Here is a 16,032-nt window from a genome sequence, read left to right as displayed (position 1 = left end):
ACCCACCATGGCCTCTTCAAAAAAAATGTTCACTGTCTTCCCCAGACTAAGCCAACACCCACCCTTTTCTACCTGTATAGGAAATTGCCAAGGGACACTCATAGATGTTATGCTCAATAAGAAGAAGAAACCTTGGGAGAGGGTGTCTTCTCTCCTTTGGGTGAGAATGTGAGGCAATGCCTTAAAGAAACTTAAGGAGTATTTGTCCTGGAAATATGGAGTTTAAAATAAATGTTTAGTACTGCAATTGATGTTTAAGACTGATTTAATAATAGTAATGTGAGTTGTGGGTAAGAGGCATGAGATCTGAGCCAGAATATGGGGTTAAAATGTTGGTTTTACCAGTAACACAATTGGACAAATTCTCAATCAGTAAGTTCTTTTGTTACCTTATTTTTACAATGAAGATACAATGATCATTTTAACCTTATAGGATTATTGTGAGAATTAAATAACACAGTACATGCAAAGCCCTTAGAATAATAAGTAAATGTTTTAGATATTGTTATATTGTTGTTTGATTCTAGCCTTTCTTTAGTTTCATTTTAGTTATATAAAATTTCTCACTCTTTTTAACTTTTTTAATGTTGTCTTAATCATAATTTATTTTGGTTGCTCGGGATTTTTAATATTGTTATTTTTACCTTTTGTGCTTAAGTAGATAAAAGTAACCCAAACACACAAATTAATAAATATTCTCTTAATAAAACCTGAAATGAATTTACCTAAGGGAAGATGAATGTTGCTTATGTTGTTGTTAAAGATTAACATTCTCCTCCCATGTGGTCAGAAGAGTCACTGTATTTGAGAATTTGTGTAAAAAGCACTTGCTCCAGTTCAGAAAATGAAACAGACATAAAGATGTCAAAGGACAGTGGAGAGTGTAGAAGGTCCAGAATGTTCTAGGTCAGCAAGGACTTCACCACTACAGAAGCTGCATATTTAAAGACTCACACTTTTAGGGAAAGCAGAATGTGGAGAAAAACAGACCTTGGAAGACTTTGAATTGTACCATCAGTGCAGCTTCTGGTAGAATTCATTGCACCAATCTTGGCTTTTAACATCAAAGAATGCTCATCCAATTTGAAGACCAAGTTGGGATTGGTTTATTAGGGCACATCTTTGCTGCGAAGGTAAAGTTGATGGGTCCTAGTTACCCTTCAATGTCCCCTTTAGACATCTGTCTTTTATAGCTTTTGCTCATGTTCCCAGTATACTTTTGCTGAATACCTACATATGTTGGACATTTTTCTAGGTAGCTTTCTGTCTCTGACTCTCCATGATTGAAGCCTTCCAAAGTATGTTCTCCAGACAATCAGCAGTAGGCTCACTAGAAAATGTATTAGAGTTCCTGGCTGGTGTAGCTCAGTGGATTGAGCGTGGGCTGCGAACCAAAGTGTTGCAGGTTCGATTCCCAGTCAGAGTACATGCCTGGGTTGCAGGTCATGACCTCCAGCAACTGCACATTGATGTTTCTCTCTCTCTCTCTCTATCTCCCTCCCTTCCCTCTCTAAAAATAAATAAATAAAATCTTAAAAAAAAAGAAAATGTATTAGAAATGCTAATTGCCCATACCCACCAGATCAGAAATCTGGGGTGGTGTCCAGTGACCCATTCTTTTAACAAACTCTCCAGGTGGTTCTGATGCTTGTTAGGGAACCACTGCCATACCTAATTATAATATCTAGTTCTTCCCTTATTAGGGGTCCATTTTTGGCTTCCAAATTGACTTCTAGTGACCTAATAAACAATTTGCTTTAAGGCACTGATAAAGTTGATTCAGGTATCAGGACCCACAAAATGAAGGTTGTCTTGGTGGCCTGGCCTTAGTCACAAATCTAAACCTAAGTCAGCCCACCCTTACAGGAAGTCTTACTGTCAAGGAAACCTAACATACACAAATCATAATCCTCCAACTCCACTTTAGCTCACTTACCTTACCCTAGAAAACAGGGTCTGCTAGCCTCATAAGGAAGTCTTAAACCTCCTAGGCAATCATGCTCTGATTTCAAGTGGACTCAATGCTCTGTCAAACTTGCTCTTGCCCTAAATCCTCTGGGAGTGGTGCTCCATTGTTTCCTAGGTACTGTACTCCCCCAACACATGAACTCTTTCACCTTGAATAACAGACAGGACGTCAAACATATTGCTAAATCGTTTCAGTCTTGTCATTTGACAGCACTCATAACTATATCAGGTCCTTGAATTCAATCATTTTGTTTGACATCAATTCATTATAGCATTGATGAGATGTCAAGGACTTAAATTTTGTTTACATCCATTAGTCTATGGTTAAATTGGTTTCATTATACTTCAGATTTTACTTAAAGTTTCAGGATCTATTGACAATGTTAAGTGAGCACATACTATACATGGAGGGACATATTGAGGGTGACTCATTAAAAATATACCGCAGAGATGTGGATTTAAGATGTTTCCTTTATCTCTAGTTGTTTTTATTCTATCCTGTGACTATCTCTTTTAAGACAGACCCTGAGGGAGATGCATCAGTTTCCCCCCAAATTTAAAACAATATATGGACAAAATTACATTGAAAAAAGTATTGAGAACTATTTATAAATCATTTTTTATCTAGTATCTATTTATTATATACCTACCTTTGGCATTGCCCTAATGGGATTGGCAGGTATATTTGTAACATAAGATTCTTCTAGATAAAGGAAGACTAGAGACAAAGTTTTAAGAATAAAAAACATAGTAAATAAAGAATGTATTTAATGAATAAAGAATTTAGTAAATGCTAATTACTCTACTGTGGTATGTTTAAATACTGTTCCATAGTGATGTGTTTACTATATGGATGTGAAAAAGAGATATTATATGTGCATATAAAAAAGCACATATTATCTTATATTCTGAGATGGTCTTCTCTATATTTAGCCTCAAATTTTACAAGAGAAAATAGATTTCAGTTAATTGTATAGGTGTGTTGTCTTGGTTTATTTAGAATAATTAGATAAAACCTCCTTTTGGGAAAAAAACTTTTAATTACATAAATAATTAAATTTTTGTAGGAAATATTGATGTCAGAAACCCAGGAGTGGTACATATAGACTATCAGTTCATACAACCCTTTCCTGGCATCAGTGTTGGTTATTAGAATCTGGGATTTAATTTGAATTGGTCTACCTGCATTTGAATCTGGCCACTATGAACTCATCCTTTTTCAGTGCTGGGTGTAATTTATTCCAGTTGGTAGTCACAGTAAACAGAATACAAATGGGAGAAAGAGTTTGCAACAAACTATTTCTTATTTTAAGAAATGATGGAGATAATAAAAATATATTTAACATGTTCTTGGCAAAATAAAAGGTTAATAATTTTATGTTGTCACTATTTTTTAAAAAGAACATCTCTGAACTGAAAAGTTAAAATTTTAAGAGAGACTATCTTACATTAAGTTCTGTGAATATAAAACATGCTACTGGGTTCCTGCCTCAGTTCCTTTTTCTTGCAAGAAAATGAGTTGTGAATTTTTAGAGAGGCGCTTTGTCAAGATTACAACCAGATGTGGTGCATTTGAAATCCTGGACATAGGTTCCAGCCCTGCGGGTTTAGATAATTCTATCCCACGTTTGCACAGCTGTTGGAAATCGGAACTTCCGGTACTACATAGGAAAGCCCAGAGAGCACTGCTTTTTGACATGCAAATGTTTCTTGACTCCCTATTTCTAAATCTTTATTACCATTTCCATGGGTTGTGCACCCTCAAAAGGCTCCCCTGGCTTCAGAGTAACTTTATTCTATGTGAGGAAAAAAAGCACAGAGATGCAACTCACTATCATTACTTTTGAGGTTGTATGCTGAGTATAAAAATATACTCAGAGATGCAATCCAGGGACAGAAAGAAGGGTGTCCCAGGGCGTCTTTCACAGTATTAAATCTTCTGCCTTTCTTCTCGGGCCCTATTTAGGTTTCTCTCTTTTGTCTCGCTCCTCAGACTGTTAGCTGTGATAAGAATTTCTCCCTAAAGCAGGAGCTTAGGTAGGGATGTTTGAAGCTTTTGGCACACTAAAGCTAAAAAGAATAACCAATGCTGTAAATGCCGCAGCCAGGCACTGCAGCTCATTTCACACTCCCAGAAGGTTTAAGTAATGAATTGAGCCAGGTGGGATTAATCTGAAAAGAATTTTTTTTTTGAAGAAGAAGAATGGATGATCCTTTTCAGATTGGAGGGAAAGAAGAGGATTTATTCGGCAGAGCAGAAGGTAAGGGAGAGCATTCTAATAAGCTGGGGATCCGTGAACTAAAAAGATTCAAGGGAAAGGATGGCAAAGCCTCTCACTAGGAGAGTCAGGACATGTGTCCTGTTCTTTAAACACCAGGCTGACCCGGGCACAGGTCAACTACAACTACAACTGTGTATTCATTTGCATGTTCATAGCAAGGCATCTAGCAGTCACTCAGCACTGTGATTGCTTTTAGCCAACAGGCAAGCTTAATTAATGTTAGGTTTTCTGATCTCAACTCTTAAAATTCTGTGGTACACGGAAGGAAAGAAATGCCAACAGAAAAAATTGTATTCCTTTAATCAGTCTACTCCTTTGTGCAAGTTACTGTATGCAGAATGAGTGAAATTGATGGGCCAGTCTGTCCCTGCTCTCTGTTATCTTACAGATGTAATGGCATTAGGAAGAAGACAGGCTCTTGGCATATCCTACCAAAAATATGGCCAAAAGAAGTGATACTTAGGGGAGATTGTCAGAGACAGGATCCACGGACAACGTCTTGGACAACTAGATCTTAATCCCTTGTATATCCTTGATTCATTTTGTTGGGGTCCAAGACAGGCTTCCCCAAGATATGCCACAAGGACATAATGATGATTTTGAACTAAGCATTACCTGAGAAGCAGCAAGAGCAAGAAGAGCTCTCTGACTCTGCTCTGTCCCCCTAAAAGCTGGAAATAAGTCTTCATGACGGTGTTATCATTGGTGTTCACTTGGGTATTGAAAGGGGGCAAAGGGGATTAAACACGGAGCTGAGTAAACTGGGAAGCGGGAACCTGTTTGCTTCACTGGGAAGTTACAGCTTTTTACCTTCGAGGGGATGATAATATTGCTCTGCCAAGGGGATTAACACTCATGCTTTCCCATCTGGTACCGGATTGTTGGGGGGACTTTGGGGGAGGTGCTGCATCATCGAGGCCTACCAGTCTAACAAGGGGACAGACCTATTAAAACCCATGAAAATTTGGGAAGTTGATTGGTCATTTGGAGAAAGCACCTGGTCTATTTCAAACCCAAGTTCCTCGTTATAACCCCAAGGGAACAAAGGAACTCTCTCTTATTTGTGACCCACACTCGCACGATGCACGCACCTGTTTTTGCCATGGCCACCTGGTCTGCAGTGGAAGGACACACTCAGCTGGAGGGATGCTGGGTTGGACTGTGCTTTACTGTGGAGCAGAAACTCTGGGCAGTGGCCTTTATCCTGACCCCAATGAAGCCAAGATTGGAATTTCTCCATAGTAAGACAGAAGGAGATGGGGCATTGGGAAGAGAGTAGGCAAACCCCCTTAACTGTACATCATCAATAAACCATACCCCAGAGCCCCATCCTCCCGTGTGGGTTTTAGGAAATTCTTTTCTTTAGACACAGTAAGCACTGTACTTCCCCTGATCACAACAGATGGCCTCCCACTTCTGAAGGACTGAGAGACAACCTTATCATGAGTCATACAATCCAGAGTAAAAAAGCCTGTATAGACAAACCTGTAACATCGTTGCTAATTACCTTTGCTAATTTACCACTCGAGGCCAAGCTTTGTTTAGATTCCTCATTAGGAAATACTCAAAACTACTTAGATTCATTTCTGATCAGTGAAAGGGTCAGGCCAGTTTCCCATCCTGCCAGACGGCTCATGACCCACTCAGGCCAGTTTTCCAACCCGCTGGACTGCTCATGTATGTTATCCCCACTTAACTGATAGTCTGTGGCTTAGTCGAAACCCTCTCCCACCATGCACAGTAGACATCTGACGCCAGCTCTAATGGCCAGTGGTCAGCCTGATGTTCCTGTCCCTGGGAACAGCCTGGCCCTTTACCTAACCCATTGTCCTCTCTCACATCCTGAAACCCCAAGACAACTGCGCAGAAGAACGAGAGACTAACCTCTCCCCTATCCCCCCATAAATCCCACACTTTTTATTTAAAAAACCCCATTCTTGCCCCCCGCCCCCCCCCCCCCAGGGCTGCTGAGTCAGTCCAGACTCAGCCCACCTGTAAGCCCAACATCAAGTAAGGGCTCTTGGAGCAGATCATCCAGCTCCTCCTGCCTCTATTTCTCATGCATTTCTAACAATGAGCGCTAACTTTCTCTGTCTTGCCAATTTCTCACGAATTTATTGTTTGTCTAAAAGATAAAGTGCCTAGTTTTGCCACTGCTTTGAGCCTCTTTTTATAATGTGAGCATAACACTGTGATTCTCCTGTACACATCTATTAAATTATTTTTTCTGCTTTTAATACAGTCTTGTGTCACTTTTATTATTTTATAACTGATCTAGCCAGAAGAAGTAAAAAAAAGATAGAGTGGGGGAATTCTCTTGTGCTATTTAGCGATTTGTAACATTATTATCTCAGTTGCCATTGGGGTTTGTTGCTGAATAGGATGCATATGACTCACACCTCACATTTACTATGAAGTGTTCTCAGTACATGTGTTTTTTTCAATGCAGTGTTGTTACTTTATAAGGATATATATGGGCAACACTTCCTTTAGAATTTAGTGTCAGGAGAAATCTATCTTCCCTATAGAACTGGTAGCATTAACTTATCACAGAATTCAAGTTAACAGATTTTTAATATTTTCCTTTTTGGCATGTGTTTCCAGAAATATTGTACAAAAATATTAGTAATTATTCTGACTCTGAATGTCTTATAGATCTGCTTCTTTTTTCTTTAGACCTTATTTTCATCTAATACTCTGTTCATCTTATTGCATATATTCTTAGTTATAAATAATTTCCCTTTCTTTTGAAAAGATAAGGTTATTTTTAAAAAGAAGAGAGAATGGAATGAAATAAGATAGAAGAGATGAAAGAAAATAAGGAAATGAGGGAGGGAAAACAGGTAAAGAAAAAAATAAGGGAAAGAGAAAGAAGAAAGAAATTGAAGGAAAGGAGAAAAGTATATTATTTTATTAGATTTTATGAATTTTATTCAAAATTGCTCATTGTCTCATAGAATATATAGAGCTTGAACTGTTGAAAATATTTTTTGAAGGTAAATAGAATGAACAAGAGGGAATGAACAAGAGCATTTTATGGAGGGAAATTTTCCACTGTCCTCACATGTTTCGACTGTAGAATACAGAGGCTTCCCTCTCCCCACATGACAGGATCTGAGGGAATGGTCAAAGGTACTGGCTTGGGGACAGCCATCTCCTGTTGTTTTTTTGACATCGACTTTGGAATTTGAGTAAATAAAAAGGTTTGGAGTAATAAAAAACTCTGTAACAGACGTTTGAAGACTAAATGGCTACATGTTGTAGTAAATTTATTGGTAGATAACTCATAATTATATCAAAATATAAAAGAGATTTTTCTTACTCATTATGTGAATAATTATATTTTCAGTAGTTCCTTGCCACATAAATCCTTCTGGGGTTGCAAAATATGCATTAGAGTGTAAGTCAGGTTAAAGACAATGAGTATTCTCCCTGAAATGTATTGATACAAGTAAGCGACATTTCATATGAGTCCCTTAATTCTTAATAGTATATTTTCAAATATTTAATGGGAGAAATCAGGTATGAATTTTTCCAAGTAAACCATTGTACCAGTCTCTGGTTGGCGAAAACCTAGTTGTGGATTTTTTTTTTACCCTCTAAATGATGTTTTTTTTTTTATAGTGGACTTTTAAAACTCTGTACTTTTATTTTGGTCTATTGGGGAAAAGAAGTTTTCCAGAGAATTAAAATAGACTGATGTCACAATGGAAAATTAAGGAGTCCCCTGGATTAAGCCAGAGATGGTCCTCAACCTGGCTGCAGTAGAAAAAAAGGTGTTTAATGTTTTGTTCTTACTAACAAGTGAGAGCAAGCTGCCACATTTTAGAGATATTGTGGACAAGTTCTATGTTTTCTCTCAAAACCAATGCCCAGAGCTTCATGGGTGCCTCTGCTCTTTCAGAGTCCCCTGGGGCTTGGTGCAGACTGGAGGTCTCTGGGCCGCACACAAGCCAACGGCTGCAGCTGGGGTCTGTGGAGCCCCTGGTTGTCTGGGCTAATATGTAGCGGTTTCTAGTTGCATGAGAAATAATCATGTCTTTATTTTTACTACCCTCTAATGGAAAGCTAGCCTTACCTTCTGATACAACTGTGGGTGACTAAAAACAACACTATTAGCAGCACCTATAATTTTGTCACCAAAACAAATTACGGATATCTACATTTCACATAGCAGCTGCGGCATATATCTAAAAATATCATGTATGCTTACCTCTAATCTTACAGTAATCATTAGAACCACCAGTATATCTTATTTAATCCCCTAATAAACAACTCTATATTACCATACCATATTGATAATATTTCGATCATTATTTTTCAATGACGTTAATTTCCTTTGTAATTATGTATACTTCATTTGCTACACTTAAAAATATAAGCCTAAGAAGGGGTGATAAGCTTCACCAGACTGCTAAAAGTGTTCATGACACGCAAAAGAAGGTTAAGAACAAGCACGCCTACCCCAGAGTATGATTCCCAAAACTTTGGTTCCATCAGAATCACTTGAAGGGTTTATCCATACACAAGTTGCTGGCCCTACTCTAGACCTTCTGATGAGTAGTAGGTGTGAGGTGGAGTTCCAGAATTTGCATTTCTTTACATGCATCTCACGTGTTACAGGTGCTGTTTGGTCCTAAAATCACATGTTGAGGACCACTGACCTAGGCCACCCTGAATCCAAATGTCTGAGACCAAGACTAGGGGATTTTAATGTGTAACCAGGTTTGGGACCTGCCGATCCAGCTCTTGGATTACAAGTTAGTGGCATATTACCTTTCACCCCCTTGCCTAAGCACGGTGCTTTTCCCAATCCTGTTAGAAAATAAAACTGAAAAAAATTAATCTTAGAAAGTTATAAAATTACTGTGCTTTGCTCTAAAGTGTTTTCTTCTTATTTATTTTAATTAATGCACTGTTAATTATAAAATAGGAAAAAATATCAAAGTTATAATTTGTACTTCAGGTGAATGATGAGCTTTTACTTGGTCAATTAAATTAAGTAAAAGAAAAACTTCCCCACCATTTTGCCCTCAGCCTCCCTCATCCCCCATCTCACACTAGGAACATAGCTAAGAATTAAAAAAAAATCCTTTAGTGTTGTACTTGCAAATTAAAAACAACAAAAAATATTATTCAATTATTTCTGTGTAAAGTTAGAAAATTAAAAATCCCTTAAATTTGAAGATAGTGGTTATATTTTTCTACTAATTCTTACATTATCTTTGTTTTTGTTTTGTGTTAAGGTCTTTTCCACGTAGTAGAAAAATTGGGGACAATGACAAGAACAGAAACACTAATTTGTCTACCAACTTCTTAAACTAATAGGAAACCAGGTTCTATTTTCAGTTTTCAGGAGCTAGTGCTAAATTGTGGACACAAATTTGCTTTGTGCCTGCATAAGAAGTTAGATCATTATACTCTCGTTATGTGCAAGGCTTATTAAGTTTGGTTTTTACTCCTAACCTCCCAACATTTTCAAAACACTTCCGAAATGGGAGAAGGAAGTAATTCCATTTCTCACATTGAATTTGAGAAAGAGGTTCCCTTGACGTTTCTGATATTTGAACTAAAGGTGCCTAGCACAAGACTTTTATGGGATTTAAAAATGACCAACAACTCATATGCTGCATAATAAAGATATGTATAACTAATCTACTTTAATACACTAGTATTTCCTAAATCATGTAAAGCTGTACAGACCTGATGACTTCTAGTTTTTAACAGCTTAGCAAGGCAAGTCAACTGTGTAGTTTTTTCACTGGTTAAGTAACAGGGTCGTGTGCTTCACTAAGAACTATCACTTTAAAAATCACTAAGTTCCTTTAACATTTATTCTTGCATCAGTACAAAGTGTTTTCTTTCATGCTCATCAAAGACATGAAAATGTTGTTCAAGGTACTTTTTACTTATGCGTGCTATAAATGGCAGGGAATGAAAACGCTCATTTAAAAATGGGACGGCTGATGGAATCTGCCTCATGCGATTTACTAGGATCTTTGGGGAATTGCATTTTGTAGCCTATCTGCATAAATAATCTTGAAAGACCACAGTGCCTTTTTAATAAACTGACTCCTAAATTACTTTCCAGTATACCAAACACATCATTTTAACCTTGCCGAGTTTCCTTTCCATTACCATGTGCCAGTCCAGACAAATTCTCATTAAGGCTATAACTTTCTTTCAATTACTAAGGCCCTATGGAGACTATTTAATAAGTGCAGGCCCAAAGATTAAAGTCTTTGCAGAGATTACCTGACTCATTTCTGAAGAAAACAAGTGCCTGACCTTCATCAGAAATATTGCATCTAAGGCAGTGGGATGTGCTGATTGCTTTACAGCCACTAAAAAATCTAGTTCTTTGTCCCTGTCTCCAGATGGAGGGACTGTGATTCATAGGAAATGAGGTCAGTGAACTAGAGAGTAAAATCTGGCTGGGGGAAAACATGTAAATAGATAGTACACAGTTGTTGGAATTGGCTGTCATCCACTCAGCTCAGGCCATTTTCTAGAAAGCCTTTCCTGACATGCAGAAATTGAGTAGGTTCTCCTGTAGCATATTAGATTTATCATATTATATTGTAATTATCTATTTATATGTCTAGCTCCACCACATTTGAAGCAGAAATAATGTCTTATTCACCCATAGAACAGACATAGTATCATTGTTAATGCTTAGATTTCTGATCTGAAAATAATCAAAATAATATATTTATATTAGCAACTGTTAAAAAGTAATAAAATATATGTTTCCTTTCTATTACATCCTCTCATTCAATTGTAGGAATCAGTGTCATGCTATCACCCAAAATATTTCCTTTGAATTCACTAAAACAACCCCCCCAAACAGATCTTTTTGATGTTTGTAAATGATGCAGTTTAAAGCCAGGAAACAACTTAGTTCTAACATTCACAAATGGCAGTAGAAAAGAACACTTATGTTTATAATCATACAGTGATGCTCAGAAAGGGGGTGAACTGGACTGCAGGCCCCTGTGCAGTGAAAGCCCAGTATCTGTACATATCACCCAGAGCATCTGGTCCATCAACTGTGGAAGCAAGGTCAAGCTACCAATCTCTTTAGCCTGCTCTTTACTGAGTTCCTGAGTCTATAAAACAGCTCCTCAGCATTGCTGGTGACTCTAGCAGTGGAAATGAATGACTTCCTAGGGCCTCACCTCCGTGAACTCACCATTGAACTATAATCAGCACTAAAGTAGGAACCTGGAATCAATGCCACTTACCTCGGGACTGTACTTGAAGTGAGAATAAAAGGAAACAAGTGTCCGTTTCAGTCTTCAGTTGACTCTTTATCAAAGAAACATTATTCCTCTGCAACTCACCCATCTCCAAGACCTTGTACTTCTCAAAGCCGTACCCCTGCCCCAACCCTCTCAACCCCTGTGTTGAAAGATTTTTGTTAAGTCACAGCACCAGTAAACAAAATACGGAAGTCCATAAGGGAAACGGTCAAGGCAAACTTCACTGGTTTTGTCAAAGGAACTCACAGGTTACCGCTTTCTACATTTTATTTAAAAAACAAAATAAGTGTCGCAGGTTCGATTCCCAGTCAGGGTACATGCCTGGGTTGCAGGCCATGACCCCCAGCAACCGCACACTGATGTTTCTCTCTCTCTCTCTCTCTCTCTCTCCTTCCCTTCCCTCTCTAAAAAAATAAATAAATAAAATATTTAAAACAATAAAATAAAAAACAAAATAAAAAAAAAACCCCTCCATTTCCACTTATGTCCTAAAGAAGGAACTTTGGTAATAGAGACTGTTTGTTAAAGAGTGAAGCAATTGAGATAACATTGGTTTTAAGAATTAAGTATAGAAGTCACAATTTGATGTCACAAAATAGGGAATAAGCATGCTAACGTACAGTGGTAATATAAGGATTGTTAGTCTACGTGAGTATTCGCAATTTTAGATTTCAATGTTTTCTGATTTTTTAAGACTTAAGAGGTTGTAATAGATTCAAATGTCTCATTAGTAGGATACTGAAATGCGTACAGAAGGATAACTTTTTTCATTAAAATATTTTTAGAAATGTGAAAAAAGAAAGGTTTTTGTTAGAATACAATGTATAACATATAAAAAGGGTAATATATACAAAGAGTGGGAAGTTTGGAACTTTATTTCTCTCTCTCTCTTTTCTTTTTATTTTGGCTAAAACAACAGGAATTTATTTCTCACAGTTCTGGGAAGTGCCAGGTCAAGGCACTGGCTGATTTGGTTCCCTGGTGAGGTCCTGATTCCTGGTTAGAAGATGGCTGCCTTCTCACTGTGCCTCACAAGGTGAAGGGAGAAGGAGGGGCTCTCCGGTCTCTCTCATCTTCCAGGGGCACTGATCCCACCATGCGGCCCCTGCCCCCTGGCCTCATTAAACCTAGTGACTTCCTTAAAGTCCCACCTCCTAGTGCCATCACAGTGGGGTTGGAGCTTCAACATACAAATTTTGAGGGGACACAAAAATTCAGTCCAAACAGCATGTCTGTTAGGTGCAGTTTGGAGTCTCAGGTTGCCTGTTTCAGGTTATTTCCACAATTTATTAGCTCCTTGAGGAGCACGCTGTTGATGACAATAATCATGCACTGACATACCTGATGACAACAACTACCTACTGCAGGACCAAACAAAGTTTATACGCAAGGAGCCTCAGGCTTTCCCTTTCCTCTGCCCAACCCGCCCCCCCCCCCCAATTTTCTGTTTTGCCCTCTGTGGGTCCCAGTTGCTCTGGCAAGGAAAATTGAAGAAAGCCTAGAAATCCCAGATTAATTTACTTCTGAGTAGACAGAGTGCCCTCCTGGGTGAAAAGGATAGAAGACGACAAAAGGCAGAAAGGAGAGCAAGGGGAGCCAGGCACTTGCAGGCTCTGGGTTCGGTGAGAGCTGAGGGGAAACTGAGGCAGTGTGGCTGAGCTGTGGGAGGGGGTAGACATGGAAAAAAGAAGACACTAGAAAGTGTTATTTTGCCTTTAGATGCCAATGCCCTTTGAGATGCTTGTTAGGGACTGCGGCTGCAATGGATTAGTTTTCTCTGAATGCAGAAGCACCTGGAGATGGGCCACAGGGCTCCCCAGAGTTAGGCAGGTTATGCTGTCATTGCAGAACCACCTGCCCTGGGGCCAGGGGCTTTCTTCACCCATCACATTTCTGGTTCTCATGGTAACATAACAAGATCAGGCTAGGGATGCCATTTTACTGATGAGGAAACTGAGTCTTAGAGAATTTAGGAACATTGAGTGGAGAGAGAGAGAAGGAAAGGGAAAAGTCTGAATCTGGCCCTGACTTAAACCTTTAACCCTTGACCATTAACTCCAGAGCTATATCTTATAATGGGGCAACTACGGCTATTTTTTAGTATATTTTATTGGTTATACTGTTACAGTTATTCTACTTTTTCACCCTTTGCCCCCCTCTGCATGGTATCCTTCTTCCCTCCAGCAATCCCCCCTTAGTTCATGGTCATGGGTCATACATATAAATTCTTTGGCCTCTCCATTTCCTTTACTATTCTTAATATCCCCTGCTCTATTTTGCACCTACAAATTATGCTTTTTACTCCCTGTACTTTTTCCCCCATACTTCCCCTTTCCCCTCCCTGCTGATAACCCTCCAAATGATCTCTATATGTACAATTCTGTTCCTATTCTGGTTGTTTGTTTAGTTTTTTTAATATTCATTTGTTGATAGCTGTGAGTTTGTTGCCTTTTTTAATGTTCATAGCTTTGCTCTTCTTTTTCTTAAATAAGCCCCTTTAACATTTCATGTAATAATGGCTTGGTAATGATGAACTCCTTTAGCTTTACCTTACCTGGGAAGCACTTTATCTGTCCTTCTGCTTTAAATGATAACTTTGCTGGATAGAGTAATCTAGATTGTAGGTCCCTGCTTTTCAACACTTTGAATACTTCTTGCCAGTCCCCTCTTGCCTGAAAAGTTTCTTTTCAGAAATCAGCTGATAGTCTTGTGTGTACTCTTTTGTAGGTAGTTCTCTGCTTTTCTCTTGCTGCTTTTGAGATTCTCTGTTTATCTTTAACCTTTGGCATTTTAATTATGATGCAGCTTAGTGTGGTCCTCTTCGGGTCCAACTTGTTGGGACCCTCTGTGCTTCCTCAATTTCTATGTCTATTTCTTTAATCAAATTAGGGAAGTTTTCTTTCATTAATTTTTAAAATAAGTTTTCAATTTTTTGCTCTTCCTCTTCTCCTTCTAGAATCCCTATGATTCGGATGTTGGCACATTTGGAGATGTTGCAGAATCTTCTTATACTATCTTTGTTTTTTTTTGAATTCTTGTTTATTTTTTCTATTTTGGTTGAATGTTTATGTCTTCCTTTTTTTCCAAATTATTGATGTGAATCCCAGCTTCCTCCCCTTCACTGTTGGGTCCCTGTAGACTTTTCTTTATTTCACTTGGCGTAACCTTCATTTCTTCCTTTATGTTGTCATACTCAGTAAGTTCTTTGAGCATCCTGGTCACCATTGTGTTAAAATCTATAACTGATAGGTTAATTATCTCTGTTTCATTTAGTTCTTTGCCATTTCTTTTTTTTTTCCTGTTCTTGCATTTGGGCCATATTTCTTTGTCTCCTCAATTTGGTAGCCTCACTGTGTTTGTTTCTGTGTATTAGATAGAGCTGCTTTAGGCTTCCTGTAAAAAACACCTGCAAGTTGTGTGGGGTGGAGTCTTAGGTAATCACCAGGGTAGAGCAACCCGCTTCACCACGTGGTAGCTCTATGTGGAAGGAGGTCTTGGAGAGGCGACTGTGCCACTAGTTGGCTACTGAGGGTTTGTCTCGCACTTGCCCCATTTCCAGTCACTTCACCCCCTCCTTATATGCATCTGGTGCCCTTCTAGCTGTTGCCCTGGTACTGGATCCCAGAGTGGGTGGGTCTGTGTATATTTTAAGACCATGCAGGCCTTTTAAGCAAAGTTTTCTCAAAATCTGAATTTCTTCTGTTGCTCTAACCCCCACTGTTTTTTTCAGTGAAACGAGACTGGGATTTATCTTCCTGGTGCTGGAACCCTGGGCTGTGCGGTCTGGCCTGCAGCTGGGATCTCTTGCTTCCAAGGTGTCCCTCCCAATTTTTATCTACCACGTGTGAATGCGGGGCTGCCCATGCCCGTTCTGCCACTACCACCACTCTCTGCACCATGTCTCCTTGTCTCTCTGCCCCTTCTACCCATCTGGATGAATGTGGCTTCTTTAAATCCTTGGTTGTCTGACTTCCATGCAGTTCAATTTTCTGACAGATCTGGGTGTTACATTTTGAGATTTAGTTATAATTCCTTTTTGTGGTTGTGCAAGGAGGCAAAGTATGTCTACCTATGCCTTCATTTTGACAGGAAGTAGAAATTAACTACTGATTATGATACTTGAATGAGGCTTGGAGCTGGGGAGTTCCCATTCCAAATGAATAGCATTGCAGAAGGTAAAAAGGAGTTGAAAACTTTCAAACCACTGGCAAGAAGTTATGGAGCATTTTTGACACTCTGACTGGAACCTCAGCATATTGTCCTGTTGTAAACTATCTATATATTGCAGCTAGGTATTTGTCAGTAATATACAATATAACTCTCCCAGTCTGCTAGAAATTAAACACCTATCATGGGATATATTAAGATCTAACAATTACACGGATGGTATTTCTAGTGAAAAACATATTTTGGGTTAAAAAGCAAAATTTAAAACTAAATTTTTCTTGAAAAACCATTATTTTTTCCACTGATTTATGTATTTCCCAGGATCTTCTATACTTATGTAGATCATATTGGTG

The 16,032-nt window shown here is 38.6% G+C and overlaps 1 protein-coding gene across 1 annotated transcript in view; it reads right to left on the bottom strand.

Moving 5' to 3' along the window:
• TMPRSS15 (transmembrane serine protease 15) overlaps positions 1-16,032 on the bottom strand; it is a 115,707-nt gene that overhangs the window by 21,241 nt on the left and 78,434 nt on the right. The window lies entirely within an intron of this gene.

Source organism: Phyllostomus hastatus, unplaced genomic scaffold, assembly GCF_019186645.2.
Source record: "Phyllostomus hastatus isolate PE091 unplaced genomic scaffold, TTU_PhHast_1.1 phas_contig_86, whole genome shotgun sequence".
Classification (NCBI taxonomy): Eukaryota; Metazoa; Chordata; class Mammalia; order Chiroptera; family Phyllostomidae; genus Phyllostomus; species Phyllostomus hastatus.
Note: the sequence above shows the minus strand (reverse complement) of the source record. Positions and strands in the feature narration are given on the sequence as shown.